This window comes from Eptatretus burgeri, chromosome 9, assembly GCF_056783735.1.
Source record: "Eptatretus burgeri isolate ZD-2024b chromosome 9, Ebu_testis_v1, whole genome shotgun sequence".
Taxonomy (NCBI): Eukaryota; Metazoa; Chordata; class Myxini; order Myxiniformes; family Myxinidae; genus Eptatretus; species Eptatretus burgeri.
In genome coordinates this window covers 64,503,698-64,519,882 of record NC_140969.1, presented here as the reverse complement: position 1 = coordinate 64,519,882, position 16,185 = coordinate 64,503,698, and the positions used below count along the sequence as shown (strand labels likewise).

At 49.8% G+C, this 16,185-nt stretch overlaps 1 protein-coding gene across 2 annotated transcripts in view; it reads right to left on the bottom strand.

The window, feature by feature from the left end:
* The window catches only part of GMPR2 (guanosine monophosphate reductase 2), a 50,191-nt gene that overhangs the window by 33,631 nt on the left and 375 nt on the right, over positions 1–16,185 (bottom strand). The window contains exon 1 of one of the 2 annotated variants that reach the window (XM_085895405.1): positions 16,053–16,071. The exons of the other annotated variant lie outside the window; for it this stretch is intronic. The gene's annotated coding sequence lies outside the window, so the exon portion shown is untranslated. Of the gene's footprint in view, positions 1–16,052; positions 16,072–16,185 lie in introns of those variants that run through there. 2 annotated transcript variants of the gene reach the window in all.

The following is a 16,185-nucleotide window of genomic DNA, read 5'->3' as shown; positions in this document are numbered from 1 at the left end:
TTATTACAAAAAACATTTTTTTCAAGATGACCGCCCCAGTCGGCCATCTTGCATCCGGCCATGCCAAAAATCAATAGGGTTCTTCCTTTTCATGTGGTACATGTGTGACCCAAAATTAAAATCGATATGGCGAACAGTTTATGAGTTATCGCACCCACAGCTATAAATGTTGACGCCCGGACGGACGGACAGCCGGACGACCTAGGTGACAACAATATCCCCCTTCCGCCACGCGGTGGGGGATAAAAAGCACTTGTAGAAAAATCATAGCTGTTCTTACTGATCTCGACTCTGCCGATGACATCGCCTTATTATATTGTCAGAATAGATTGAGCAAATGCAAGAACTTCTCAAGAGTCAAAACAATTGCAGGTGGGACTAGGAGCTCGATGCCCAATTTATTGATTTTTTGGATATTTTCTAAGTTTGTGACCTTGACCTTGGGACGAAAATGAAAATCGAGCTCCGTGGGGCTATGCAGGTGCCATTGGGCTAACCAAACACCGAAACCCCTGCCAGATTCGGCAAACCCCTTCAGAGAAGATGTAACTTGAAACCGGCAACCCCCTAAAAACATGTTTTTGGGGCGTGGCTCCACCCATAATGGGCGTAGCATGCCCATTCTCCGGAAAACACAATTAGATCATGAAACAAACCTCGCACCCAAATTTTATCAAGATCAGATCAAAACCCACTGAGCTATGCTCGTGACAGACAGACAGACACACACCCATAACGAATATAGTGGTCACTTACTGACTCGTTAACCAACAAGATCGGATCAAAACCCACGGAGCTATGCTCGGGACAGACAGACAGACAGACACACACCCATAACGAATATAGTGGTCACTTACTGACTCGTGAACCAATAGGGTGAACAATGCTGATAAAACTAGAGTGTTCATAGAACATAATACCTCACGCAACGTTGAAGTAGATACTTCAATTTTAATGAAATAATGGTTTTAAAGATCGTTAAAAAAATAAAATCCGGAAGTTTAGCGCAACTCAAGCAGTCATACATCTAATGGCCTTATACATTGGAGTAAAATGATGTTGAGTCGCAGTTTAGGAGATGTAAGCTTTCTGATCAACATGGAACGCAGCTTTAATCGGCCTCTTGCATAGCCGTATTAGCAGTTTTCAAATATATATATATATATATATATATATATATATATATATATATATATATATATATATATATATACATATACATATTGTTGCAGATTCGTGGGGGGGCTCGGACGAGCGTGTCAATCACTGTCCGTAACCAGTTTGGGGGTTTTTTTGGGGGGGGTAACAATTTTTTTTGCGGGGGTTGGAAATCACTTAAACCATGGAGAAATGCAAAAAAAAAATTCTAAATTTTTTTGGGGGGGGGGGGGACCAAGTCCAAAATTTAATGGCATGATCCTTGGACCATACCTAACCCCCCCGCCCCCCACCAAGTTTCGTCAAAATCCGTCGAGGAGTTTTTCCGTAATACTGTTCACAAACAAACAAACAAACAAACAAACAGAAAGGGGTGAAAACAGTAACCTCCATCCATCTTCAAAGATGGCGGAGGTTAATTAAAAATAACTTTTTTATTTGCTGAGGTAAATAAAGAATTTCAAAGCGAAATCAATCAAAATGCCAGGAAGAGACAAAGAGCAGAAGCTTAACAGGGGTTGACATACAGCTAAACACAGACAAGGGTATCCAACGGATTATTCAGGGGGAGAAAATAGTCTCACTCACCAGAAAGTCGTCCGTGAAGCAAAAACGTTCTGAAATGCGTGCGTGCGTGTCACGTCCGTCGCCAGCACCCAGCTTTGTCGTACAGCCTCTCGCGGGGCAGCCTTGAACGCCAGCCACATGCTCGCTTGCCGAAGCTCTGGGCAGGACGAACTGTCTCACTGTTGGCGCTGACCAGACACCCACATGCGCGCTTCCTTCTCCTCTTTTGCGCGCATGCACCCGCTTCTTGCTCACTTCTCTCTCGTACCTCTTTCGTTCACGCTCTTTTATCTCAGAACGCATCTCTTTCTTCTTCAGAATGTATCGCTTTCGCTTTTTCCCCACTCTCAAAATGTATCTCCTCACAAAACGTCTCTCTTTTGCATTTTCCTCTCCTAACGTCTGTCCTCACAGAATGTCTTTTTATATCTTCGGGGCATATCTACGGGGTGCCGACCACCCCAAGCTCACCCCACCCCACTGGGGCATGGTTACCATGACGACCCGTGCGCTCTCAAAAAAGGCGGGCGTCGTAGCTCACGAAGGAATATTTGCTGAGGAAAAACGAGGGCGGGCCCTCTCCGCGGGGTGCCGTCCGGCCCAAGCTCACCCCACTCCACTGGGGCACGGTTACCATGACGACCCGTACACTCTCAAAAAAGGTGGGCTTCGGAGCTCGCGAAAGAATGTTGCTGAGGAAAAACGAGGGCAGGCTTCAGAGCTCGTGAAAGAAATGTGTGTGAACATGTCTGTTGTAAAGAAAAAAAAAGCTTCCCATAAGAGAGTAGATCTATCCTTTACCCTTCTCAATGCATCACATTTAAGAACCCATTACACATGGGGATGGGGCTAATCTGAACATGCATTTAAGGAAATAACTGTCTGAGGACCTGGATGTGTGGATGCATTCATAAGACTGGATTCTAAAATCCATAACAAAAAAAAAAAAAAAATATATATATATATATATATATATATATATATATATATATATATATATATATATATATATATATATATATATATATATATATATATATATATCTTCTTCTTCTTTCGGCTGCTCCCGTTAGGGGTCGCCACAGTGGATCATCCGTATGATCCGCATAGTGATTTGGCACATGTTTTACGCCGGATGCCCTTCCTGACGCAACCCTGGTCACCTCTTACGACACAGGGATATGGTACACCTATTTTAACCGGGGTATACACCGGCCCAGTATACTGGAACTCATTTCGCCGACCTCGGAAGGATGACAGGCTGAGTCAACCCCCTGGTGTATTAATTCAGTGGCCCAACGGGGCTTGAACACAGGACCTTTTGGATCCCAAGCCGCTGCCCTCACCACTGTGCCAACACCAGGCTCATATATATATATATATATATATATATATATATATATATATATATATATATATATATATATATATATATATATATATATATATATATATATATATATATATATATATATATATATATATATATATATATATATATATATATATATATATATATATATATATATAGTTGCGGATTCGCGCCCGCCGGCGTGCGAACGGCCACGTAACTCGAATCGCGGCACGTCGCCCACCGGACGGACAATCCCGTCGTGACCCTCTCGGACTAACGCCAGGAACTAGTCACGGGTGGGCCTTTCGGCCTCACCACGATCGTGCCAATCGGCCCCCCGCGTGGGATAGGGTTGCTCGCCAAATTCGACCTACCTAAGTACCCACACTGAGGGTAGACGGGGCGATCGCACCTCGCCGCAGGTCGACTTCGGACACGGGCCACTTTAAGCGACCCGTTCCGTACTATCGGGATAACTGAGCGGTGTTATCGTCAACCTGGACGGTTCGATTAATTATCGGGCGTTTTAGCCCACGACCAACCCTTTACGTGAAGTAAGATGGAGATTCAATTAGAGAAAAGACGAAGCGAAACGGGAGGAACAGTTCAACATAAAGCACATTTATTCCGCGGCAAACGGAAAGCACACATATACAATTATACACCAAAAGCAAATGTAAAAGAAAAAGAAACACACAATAATGCACAAAAAGCAAATGTAAAAGCAAAACACAATGCAGATCTACCACCGACTACCGTGCACACGGCAACACTTATACAGTTTTACTTCACAGACGGCGCCGACAACACATATACTCAAAGCAAAAGAAAAAGGGACCACCCTCCACGATGAGGGGGGCAGACGGGCCTGGGGCCGAGACCGCGTCGAGCCTACCCGTCTGGTGATGAGCCGCAAAATGGCGCTGGCGCCCCGACTCCGCGGGCCTCGCGGACAGTGTCTGGAATGGGGTGGGAACGGGGCCCCCTTGTCGCACTATCTCAGTGCGGGGGGAAACAGGAGGGGGTTGTTGATGCTCGGGGGGATGAGGATATCTCGCTGGCTCGGGTCCCGCGACAAGCGTCTCCACCGCGACCTCGGTCGCGTTATCGGCCTCCCCTCTCCGCAGCTCCCCAACTCTGACACGAGCGCCCTCTCGACTGCCTTCGCCGCCGCCACCTCTCCAACTCTCCACAGCTCCGTCCAACTGCTTTCTCAGACTCTTCTCTTGACTGGCTCTTCCCAACTCAACTTTTTTTGGCGAGCGAACGCGGCCCTTTATAGCCCCCGTGGCTTCGCTCCTTCACCTTCGACCCTTTACCTCTGGCTGGCTCCCCATTGGACAGAGGAAAAGTGGGCGTGAATGCTTTTTGATCCAGGAATCTGCATATAGCGATATTACTCCGACGCACCTGGAGGCGGGGCCAAATCGCCCCATGCTCGCTGATAGGACGGAACAGAAGTGGGCGTGAGTCGTTTTTGAACCGATTTCTTCGGAAAGGCTGGTGTTTCTGCACCCGCTGCTCGGTGCGCGCCCTGCACGAGTCCAGTATCGGTGCCCACAAGCGGCGCGGGAATGACGGTGATGCGATGGTTGCGAGAGCGAGATGTGACGGCAAGGGTCGTGGCTGTTGTTGTGAAGCGGCGTTGCGGTTGGTGGTTGTTGTGTGATGGCTGTTGAGACGTGGTTGGTGGTGGTTGTGATGGTAGTAATGGCGGCTGGTCCAAAATAAAGATAGTAAAAGAAAAACGGCTATCTAAAAGGGTCGCAGCCCGCATGAATGACATTTATTCCCTCTAAACAACGGGTTTGGGCCTAACTACACATATACTTACAGAGATATCTCACCTAAGGGACCTGAATGGTGGTTTGCGAATTTCGTCAACCACAACACTACCCCCTCCCCTTTTTACAGACTCGTCCCGAGTCGTCAAATTTTCGTGTGCCATCATGTGTAGTTTTCCCCTAGTACATTTTACCTACGGATCCCTGAGTGCGACATTCATGGTATTCGTGTCCCCAAAATAAATAACCTGAGGGCTGAGTAACTACCTAAACAAACCCACTCACACGGACAACTTAAATAAAATTGCCGGCGCTAAGACAGACATGCCGGGGGCGCACTCATATTTACAGTACATCTTAACCTTAACTTACAAATTTTACACTAAACCATGGCCCAGGATCAATGAACTCTGCAAAAAGAAAGCAGTTAGCAGAGAGCCAGGCTGCTCGCATGCAGTCTCTGGCTCAAACAATGCAGGTGACAGGGAACGTGGCCGGCTGCTCACTCGCAGTCCAAGGCCTTCCCTTTTGAACTGAACGCAGTGAACCACAACGGTGCATGGGCTGCACAAACACAGTCTCCGTGCCAGCTCAAGTGGCACACGCAATGAGCACAACGAATGGATGGATGAATGTATGCACGCAAACACGGTGCACGGGCCGCCACTGCAGGCCCGTGTTGTAGCTGCCAACAGGGCAGTTCTCGCAGCTTGCAAACTGTTGCTTTTACGATGATCCCGGCGCGCATGGAAATGAACAGGGGGGGCAAAGCAAAAATTGAACGGGGCTGGTGAACAGGGGCAGTGGGCATGGCATGGCAAAGGCAGCAGGCAAACACAGCCCGCAGAAGAAGGCCGCTGCAGGCAAACACAGCCGGCAGATGAACTGGCCGGCACAGGCCTTGAAGAAAAATAGCCAGCCGGCAGATGAAGTGGGCCGGCACAGGCCCTGCAGCAACACAGCCAGCAGATGAAGTGGCCGGCACAGGCCTTGAAGCAAAACACGGCTAGCCGATGGCACAGGCCTTGCAGAAAACAGCTGCAGACGATCCGGCCGGTACAGGCCTTGCAGCACAGCAGCTGCAGCCGATCCAGCCGGCACAGGCCTTGCAGCAAAACAACAGCTGCCGATGAAGCTGGCCAGCCTTCGCCGTTCAGTGGAGGTTGGTGGAGGGAGTGCGGTGGTGCTGGCCACTCGGAAGGCGGGCTCGGACCTACCCTACGGTCTCCCTCCCAACCTATCGCCTTTGCCTGTCATTGTCTATACCCACTCCCTTAATTTGTCAAACCCCAATTTAGCCCCAACTTATTTTTTTATTTTTTTACTTCCCCACTATAAATCGTCCCCTAACCCCCTGCACTGTCCTTGTTCGGCAAACCTATCCTGTCACCGAGCCTACTCCCAACTCCTACGTTCCCTTCCCGGTGGGGAATAAGGGAGAGCTAACGTCCTGTGTAGAGGCCCAACGAAGCCTCAGGATGGCCTCCCCAGAGTTCAGCGATCTAAAACACAAAGTGGGTCCAGCGGCCCACAACGACAGCGAGGGGATGGATGGTGCGGAGGGGTACATCTCCTAATCTACCCCAACCATTTAACTGTTAAACTACCCCGGGGCTTTCAACAAGCGCCTCGCGCTTAAACTATTGGTTCTAACAACCCAGATTCCCGTCGCCTGTGTTGGTGTCCTCACAATTTCGGGCCTCGCCCCCCAATTTTCTCTCCGTGCCCTCACACGGTCTCATGGCTGGGATGCGTGGCTCCCTTTGGCAGGCACGACCCTCTGCCGATTCTCCGACGATGGCACCCCCGGGCACGACACTGCCTCCGAGCCTACCAGCTCCCTAACACCGGGGAGTGCCCCCCCATGGCACCTCCCCTGAAACGCACACGTGGCAGGCTGGCTTCCCGGGCCCCTTTCCGAGGGTCACCCGTGCCCACAACACTGCCCACGCAGCTAATGGCGCCCCGGGCCCCCGCACCAAGCAGGCGCACCCGTGCCCACTACGCTATGCCGGCCCCCCATGGGCCCTTGGCCTACCACGGCCGACTAGCCTGGTGCCCGGGGTACCCACTCAGCGATACTCACCTTTCGCAGCCACGCTCCCAGCCCGTCAACAGGGCTCCTGCACCCCTCCAAACGGGTTTCGAGCCTACACTCCCACCAACAACAAAACGACCTCCATTTTTCAATTTTACTAACCCCCTAACTCACTCTACACTGACCCCGGGGTTCCTTGGGCGGGAGTCACTCCTCCCCCCAATCACTCATCGCACCATGCATTCCCCATTCGCTCCATTCACACAGACCCGCTGGCCTCACTCACTCATCATGTACTCACCTCACAACTCTTCAACACACACACCGCTGAACTCTGCCATCCTTCTATCTGCATCCCCTAACTAACTCGTGCTCCCACGTCGTCCCTTAAACTATAGCACGTTCCATTTAACCTACGTAGCTAAGCTACGTCCCCTCTACACATTCACAAGTCTGTCACTGTCTCCAAATAATCCCATTAATCAATTTCCCAACCTAAATCTCGCTACAATCCCTCTAACTCATCCATTCCACGGACTCCATGAGGACTTACCCCTGCCCCATGAAGTCGGTCTAACTAAGCTAACCCTTCCCCCTAACTAGTTTCCATCCTGTGCCCTGGTAAGGGGGTCTTCCACCCCTTGCCCGGGAATCCTGTGCACCAAAAAGTGAGGCTTGCTTTTTTTTTTTTTCACATGCGCAGCACCAGCGCGGCAACTCACAGCTCGCGCACTTTGCACCTGCCTGTGACGTCATGCAGCTGCACGTGTACCTCGTCCCTCCTTGGACGGTACCATCCGGCAGGGATACCCCTCCTGCCGGATTCCAACCCCACGTGCAGCCATGACGTCACCGTGCGCATAAAAAAAACACAAGCCCCACGTCTCGGGGGGTTCCCCACGCGAACACATGTGCTTTGCCCGTTGGAGCTTAACACACACGATCGCGTGGAGAACCCTTCCGGTCCAAATCCATAATCCTGCCTAAACTTTGTCCGTCCGCGGGATCGGCAAATCCACCGCGTACGTTTCCGGACCGGGACTTCACTCTCGCAAGTGAGCACGTGGGGGCCTCGTGCGTTGCACAGCACGGACCTCGTGCTCACTGCTGGGTGAACCCGGCACGGTCCCCGAAACAACTACAGCCGCTACTCGGCTTTCTTCCCTCACATGTCGCCGTCGTCGCCATTCGACACACGCACTCCCGCGTGTTACGACGCTCACACTCCACTCCATTAAACTCACACCGGGAGACGCGGCTGCATGTTCACACATGCCGACCGACATCTCCCTTACACACAGCGACCTTGCACACGCTGTCTCTCTCACACTCGGCCGCTCACTCACGCATGCCATTACCCTTGCACACGTGGCTCCACTCACTCGCGGCCTTTCACTTACTCGTGCAATTTCCCTCAGACAAACCATACCACTCACACACGCGGGGGCATTCGCCCGCGGTGCCTCACTCATACACCGTGCCTCACTCACACACGCGGGGGCACTCGCCCGCGGTGTCTCATCCACACACGGCGTGCTGGGAAGCACACCACTCACACACGGGGTCGCTTCCACACACGGGGACGCACTCACACCTTGCACCACACACACAGGGACAACCACACTGGGGATTCGTGTCCCCACAAGAATCTCCGGGGCCTCTATACCCCCCAAGCTCTCCATGCACCTGTCCACAGCACTCCTCCCCTCGACCTCGCAAAGCACGACCGAACCCACCTGGTCGTGACTCGCCTCAAGGGGGCATACTCCCTCCCCTCGTTCCTGGAGGAGGCCATCCGACTGCTCGCACCGGGTCTCTACCCAGTCCGCGAGCTCACCCCCATTACCCTCCACTACCTCCGTGTGTGTGTGTGTGCGTCTCTATCCCCGTCTTCATCGTGTAGTCTTCCCTCTATCGTTCCCATCTCCCGTGTCTCTGCCAACTCAGTCACCTCTTCACCCTTTACCTCCCTTGGCTCAACTATTATTTCCGTCTCTTCCCTTGTTATCTCCCTTGTGCACGTCTCCGTCACCCCAATTAGTTTGTCCCTCTCGGTTACCGTCACTTTTTCCGTCACGACCCTCGCCCAACATGTCCCCCGAATTATTTTTATACCCGCCTCCACCGCGGGCCCGACAGCCGTTGCACTCCCTCCCAGCTCGTTCGCTCCCACACGTGGCGTCGCCATTTTGAGCTCCCCGGTTACTGCCTTCATGCCCGCCTGCAGGCTTCGGCCCATGTTCCGCGTCTCACCCCGCAGCTCTTTCATTTCTTCCTTCATGTTTGTTTCCATCTTTTCGTTCATGCTTTTTATTTCGTTCATTTGTTGTGTATTCGCATCCATTTTTTCGTTCATTTGTTGTGTATTCGCATCCATCCTCGTTTTCATTTCGTGCATTTCCCCACTGATTCCTGCCAGCATGGCGCATAGCCGGGCCATGTCGGGTGCGCTTGGGTGAGCCGATTCGGCAAGGATCGGGGGGTTTTGGCGGAGGGGGGGAGGGGAGGTGTCGTACACCGCGGCCGCCGCCGCACCTATTTCGGGCTCTGGGTTCAGTTGGGCGAGTTCGTGTTCCTGCACAACCAACATTTCCTGCTCGGGGTTTTCATCCTGGACCATGGATTCTACATCCATTTCTAATACCCCCGGCTCCCGCTCGCCTTGAGACGCCATCTTATTTCTCGTAAAGGGTTAATTTAACTCGCTCGTAATTTGGAGGGAATCGGGGGTCGCTCGTCTCACCCCTGGACCGATTCCCGTGAATTTAGCTGGAGACAGGAGAGCCCGTTTTCCCGTTCTCCGATACCAGTGCCGCGAGGAGGGCGATGAGTTTATATCGCACGACCTGACACCAGTGTTGCGGATTCGCGCCCGCCGGCGTGCGAACGGCCACGTAACTCGAATCGCGGCACGTCGCCCACTGGACGGACAATCCCGTCGTGACCCTCTCGGACTAACGCCAGGAACTAGTCACGGGTGGGCCTTTCGGCCTCACCACGATCGTGCCAATCGGCCCCCCGCGTGGGATAGGGTTGCTCGCCAAATTCGACCTACCTAAGTACCCACACGGAGGGTAGACCGGGCGATCGCACCTCGCCGCAGGTCGACTTCGGACACGGGCCACTTTAAGCGACCCGTTCCGTACTATCGGGATAACCGAGCGGTGTTATCGTCAACCTGGACGGTTCGATTAATTATCGGGCGTTTTAGCCCACGACCAACCCTTTACGTGAAGTAAGATGGAGATTCAATTAGAGAAAAGACGAAGCGAAACGGGAGGAACAGTTCAACATAAAGCACATTTATTCCGTGGCAAACGGAAAGCACACATATACAATTATACACCAAAAGCAAATGTAAAAGAAAAAGAAACACACAATAATGCACAAAAAGCAAATGTAAAAGCAAAACACAATGCAGATCTACCACCGACTACCGTGCTCACGGCAACACTTATACAGTTTTACTTCACAGACGGCGCCGACAACACATATACTCAAAGCAAAAGAAAAAGGGACCACCCTCCACGATGAGGGGGGCAGACGGGCCTGGGGCCGAGACCGCGTCGAGCCTACCCGTCTGGTGATGAGCCGCAAAATGGCGCTGGCGCCCCGACTCCGCGGGCCTCGCGGACAGTGTCTGGAATGGGGTGGGAACGGGGCCCCCTTCTCGCACTATCTCAGCGCGGGGGGGAAACAGGAGGGGGTTGTTGATGCTTGGGGGGATGAGGATATCTCGCTGGCTCGGGTCCCGCGACAAGCGTCTCCACCGCGACCTCGGTCGCGTTATCGGCCTCCCCTCTCCGCAGCTCCCCGACTCTGACACGAGCGCCCTCTCGACTGCCTTCGCCGCCGCCACCTCTCCAACTCTCCACAGCTCCGTCCAACTGCTTTCTCCGACTCTTCTCTTGACTGGCTCTTCCCAACTCAACTTTTTTTGGCGAGCGAACGCGGCCCTTTATAGCCCCCGTGGCTTCGCTCCTTCACCTTCGACCCTTTACCTCTGGCTGGCTCCCCATTGGACAGAGGAAAAGTGGGCGTGAATGCTTTTTGATCCATGAATCTGCATATAACGATATTACTCCGACGCACCTGGAGGCGGGGCCAAATCGCCCCATGCTCGCTGATAGGACGGAACAGAAGTGGGCGTGAGTCGTTTTTCATCCGATTTCTTCGGAAAGGCTGGTGTTTCTGCACCCGCTGCTCGGTGCGCGCCCTGCACGAGTCCAGTATCGGTGCCCACAAGCGGCGCGGGAATGACGGTGATGCGATGGTTGCGAGAGCGAGATGTGACGGCAAGGGTCGTGGCTGTTGTTGTGAAGCGGCGTTGCGGTTGGTGGTTGTTGTGTGATGGCTGTTGAGACGTGGTTGGTGGTGGTTGTGATGGTAGTAATGGCGGCTGGTCCAAAATAAAGATAGTAAAAGAAAAACGGCTATCTAAAAGGGTCGCAGCCCGCATGAATGACATTTATTCCCTCTAAACAACGGGTTTGGGCCTAACTACACATATACTTACAGAGACATCTCACCTAAGGGACCTGAATGGTGGTTTGCGAATTTCGTCAACCACAACAATATATACACACATATATATATATATATATATATATATATATATATATATATATATATATATATATATATATATATATATATATATATATATATATATATATATATATTGTTGCGGATCCGGGGTGGCGGGATTCTTACCCGGGTCCCTCACCACCGCCGTCTCCGGGGGTCTATAACGCTGGCCGGCTCGGCACAGGCCTCGGGTCAGGCGTCTTCAATCGCGATACCAACGTACTCCTTGTACCTTGCCAGTTGGGGAGATAGAACCCCTGGTTACAGACTGGCTTTGTCAGAGACCGAGCGGAGTCTACCAGTCTGTAACCACTTTGGTTTTATATGCCAATCGAACAGATCGTTCCTCGACGCGACACACATTAATCCATAGCTGCAACCTCATCAGAATTAACCAGATTTATTGAGGAACATCAGGGATCACAACACAAGCAATAAACACGACAATGGTTTTATTAACAATCAACCCGTTCTTAACTAGGGAACCACGGTCTAAAGGTTTCGAGGGGATCACTACTGAAATATGCCTTATACAACACGTGCAGACAAAACAGACAGACAGACAGACAGACAGCATGCATGCAGACAGAGTACTTGGTGATGGCTCATGGACGAGAGGAAAGCGTCCAAAAAGCACGAATGTCGCTCGTAACAAACAAGCGGGTGTCCACGGGTTCGAACTCCCAGCTCGAACGCGCCGCGCGGCAAGAAAATGGCGGGGCAGCACTCCCGCTCTCTCAAGGCACCACGTACGCGGTCTCCGCGAGCTCCGACCCCGCGCAGGGTCGAAGATCGATCGTCGACTCCACGTCCAGGCAGCCTCTCAAAGCAGACTGCAGTTTCCCGAGCTCAGAACTGAGCCTCAACCTGAGGCCTCGTTGTTTCTCTTCTTTTTAAAACACGTCGCGTCTCGAGAGCGACTGTTTCCACACACCGATCTTTTGTTCCTTCTCTCGGCGACTGCTGTTCTCCAAAACTCAGAGCTCACTTGTTGCCCTCGTTTCTTCAACCCACTCATCTCTCGGCGACTGCTGACAAAAAGCCCTGCCCATTCGCGTCACTGCCTCTCCAGGCCACACCCCTCCTTCGCTATTCGGGATGAGGAAGGAATAAGAGCGATCTCTCGTTTCACCACCATATGAACATAAAAACAGTCTCTTACACCTCCCGACACACATTTATCGTACACTTTACCAAACAACCTATCTATACATGAATTTAATGGGGGATCTGAGCTAATCCTATTCTTGGTAATCCCATTAAGGGCTATTTCCATAACAATATATATATATATATATATATATATATATATATATATATATATATATATATATATATATATATATATATATCTTCTTCTTCCTCTTTCGGCTGCTCCCGTTAGGGGTCGCCACAGCGGATCATCCGTATGATCCGCATCGTGATTTGGCACATGTTTTACACCGGATGCCCTTCCTGACGCAACCCTGGTCGCCTCTTACGACACAGGGATATGCTACACCTATTTTAACCGGGGTATACACCGGCCCAGTACACTGGTACTCATTTCGCCGACCTCGGAAGGATGACAGGCTGAGTCAACCCCCTGGTGTATTAACTCAGTGGCCCAACGGGGCTTGAACTCAGGACCTCTTGGATCCCAAGCCACTGCCCTAACCACTGCGCCAACACCAGGCTTGGTGGATTGGCATCGACTATGCCCAGGTGGCTAGAATTATATAAATGATTGACCCCTCCCATGCTCCTCCAGCCAAAGTGGCTGCATAAAGCAACCCAAGAAGACTTGCGCAAGGTCAGTGCTAAATGCTGTTTCGAATCCTTCTCAGAGTTCCTCAACAACTATAAAGACGTTCACACATAGTACACACATGACAATCCCAATGCTGAACACTCCCCTCAGCAACCAGACCGGTTTCATCATTTGCACGTGGTACATTGCTTGTTTGCACATAGTACATGCTTGAGAGCCTCATTGGTATGCATTGCTGTCTACGCTATCACTGATGATTCGCCAATAAGTGATGAAACCGGTCCGATAACTGAAGGTAGTGTATAGCATTGGGATTGTCGTGTGTGTACTCTGTGTGAACGTCTTTGTCATTGGTGAGGAACTCTGGGAACGGTTCGAAACAGCATTTAGCACTTACCTTGTGCAAGTCTTCTTGGGTTGCTTTATGCAACTACTTTGGCTGGAGGAGCATGGGAGGGGTCATTCATATGTGCATGTACAGATATATATATATATATATATATATATATATATATATATATATATATATATATATATATATATATATATATATATATAAAATCAATATATAGCATGGTTATTGGAAGTATTAAGAAGGCAATTTGTGTTCGATCGTGTTCAAGTATATAATTCAATTTAAATGAACGTTGAAAGGTGTATAAATAAATAAATTCTGGGTTTTACCTGGTGTCGATTACATCACCCTTTCTAAATGTTACATTAGTTTTTCATGCCTGTTGTTTGTGTCCTTTATAACTGTAAGTTTCCTGTTTGCAACGATTTAAAATTTTGTTTGACTGCCAGGCAGGCAAGCAGAGTTAAAAAAAAAATTGTTAAAATCATTGTTAAAGCATCATTTTATTAAAAATTAAATAACTGTGTAGGGCATCGTGTTCTATGAACTTGTTAACCTCCGCCATCGAAGATTGGAGGTTACTGTTTACACCCCTTTCTGTTTGTTTGTTTGTTTGTTTGTGAACAGTATTACGGAAAAACTCCTCGACGGATTTCGACGAAACTTGGTGGGGGATTAGATATGGTCCAAGGATCATGCCATTAGATTTTGGACTTGGTCCAAAGTCCAATATGGCCGCTATGGCGGCCATTTTGGAAAAATATTTGAATTTTTTTTTTGCATTTCTACACGTTTTAAGTGATTTCCAACCCCCCCCCAAAAAAAAATTTGTTAGAGAAAAAAAAATATTTTTTTGCAACTTTTTTTTTCAACAAAATTTCGATTTTTTTTTTTTTTGCATTTCTACATGTTATATGTGATTTCCAACAAAAAAACATGCCAAAATTATAATTGTGGCTGATTTTGGAACTTCAGGTGGATACACCCACGTAAAATCAATTTCTGTCTCAAGGAATCTAGTTATGACGAATGAATTGAGTATGTAAAAGTTAAAAGTAAAAGGGAAAGTTGCAAACTATAACTCTGCGAGCATTGTAGACGTCAAATTGAATGAATAGGATATCAGGTTCACTCAAGTGACCTAGCAGTATTGGCGGCGGAGGTTTTGCACTCTTCCGAGTGCTCCCCCTCTAGTTTCATACTGTAATCAAGAAAAGTGTCATAAACTATTGAAAAAACCACGACTATGCCTTCTCGTCGATTTTAGCATTCACTATTGAGATATTGTGTATACCAGCAAATACCTCCTGTTGCTTCGCTGACGGGAATACTAAAAGGGGGGGTAGAAAAAGAGGAGGGAAAGGAAGACAGGGGTGGGGGAGAGAGAGACAGACAGAGGGGAGAGTGAGGAGATGGAGGAGGGCGAGGAGGGAGGGAGATTGAGAAGGGGTGGGGAAAGGGAAGGCAGCGAGATGTGAGAGGAAGGGAAGGCAGACGTGCAGTGCAGCGTTAATTACGATTCACACAGTCTCATTAAAATGATTCTGCATAGAATAACAGTGAAGATGGAAACAAAATGTCTGAAATACATTTTCGACTGATCACACTATAAATACCGCCCGGAGACAAACACCGCCGAGACATGTCTGGAGATAAGCGCAGTCTGGAAACAAAGAAACACCACCCAGACATGTCTGGAGATAAACCTAGTCTTGAAACAAACAAACATTGCCCAGACATGTCTGGAGATAAACGCAGTCTGGAAACAAACAAACACTGCCCAGACATGTCTGGAGATAAACCTAGTGTGGAAACAAAGAAACACCGCCCAGACATGTCTGGAGATAAACGCAGTCTGAAAACAAACAAAACACCGCCCGGACATAAGCCCCACCTGGAGACAAACACTGCGCAGACATGTCTGGAGATAAACGCAGTCTGGAAACAAACAAAACATCGCCCGGACATAAGCCCCACCTGGAGACAAACACTGCCCAGACGAAAACACTGCCCGGACACTTCCAGAGCCAAGCTGTCCAGAGGCAAACACCGCTTAGACACATCTGGAGACAAACTCCTGTCCAGAGACAAACACCACCCGGACACATTCACAGACAAACACTGCCCGGACGCTTCCGGAGACAAACACCGTTGTGGCATAATCACCACCCGGACACGGAGAGGGGGGGGGGGAAGAGAGAGAGAAGAGAGAAGAGAGAAGAGAGAAGAGAGAATGTTCTGCTTAATGAACAAAACACACACACACACACACACACACACACACACACACACACACACACACACACACACACACACACACACACACACACACACACACACACACACCTTAAATTAGTCTGGGAGTATTTCCTGGAAAACATGTATTTTGAGATGACGAACTTCAGGCGGCCAGGCCGCTTGGGGAACCTTCACAGATCGAAATGTGCCATTTGCAGTACCTTGCTGATGTGGTGGAGTCTGCGGGCCTACGGGGAAGGGCATGGTGGTGTGGGAGTGGTCGGAGTGGTCATCGTATCTGCAAGGAATATAAGGAGTGCGCGCCGCCCATGACCACTCCGACCACTCCCACAC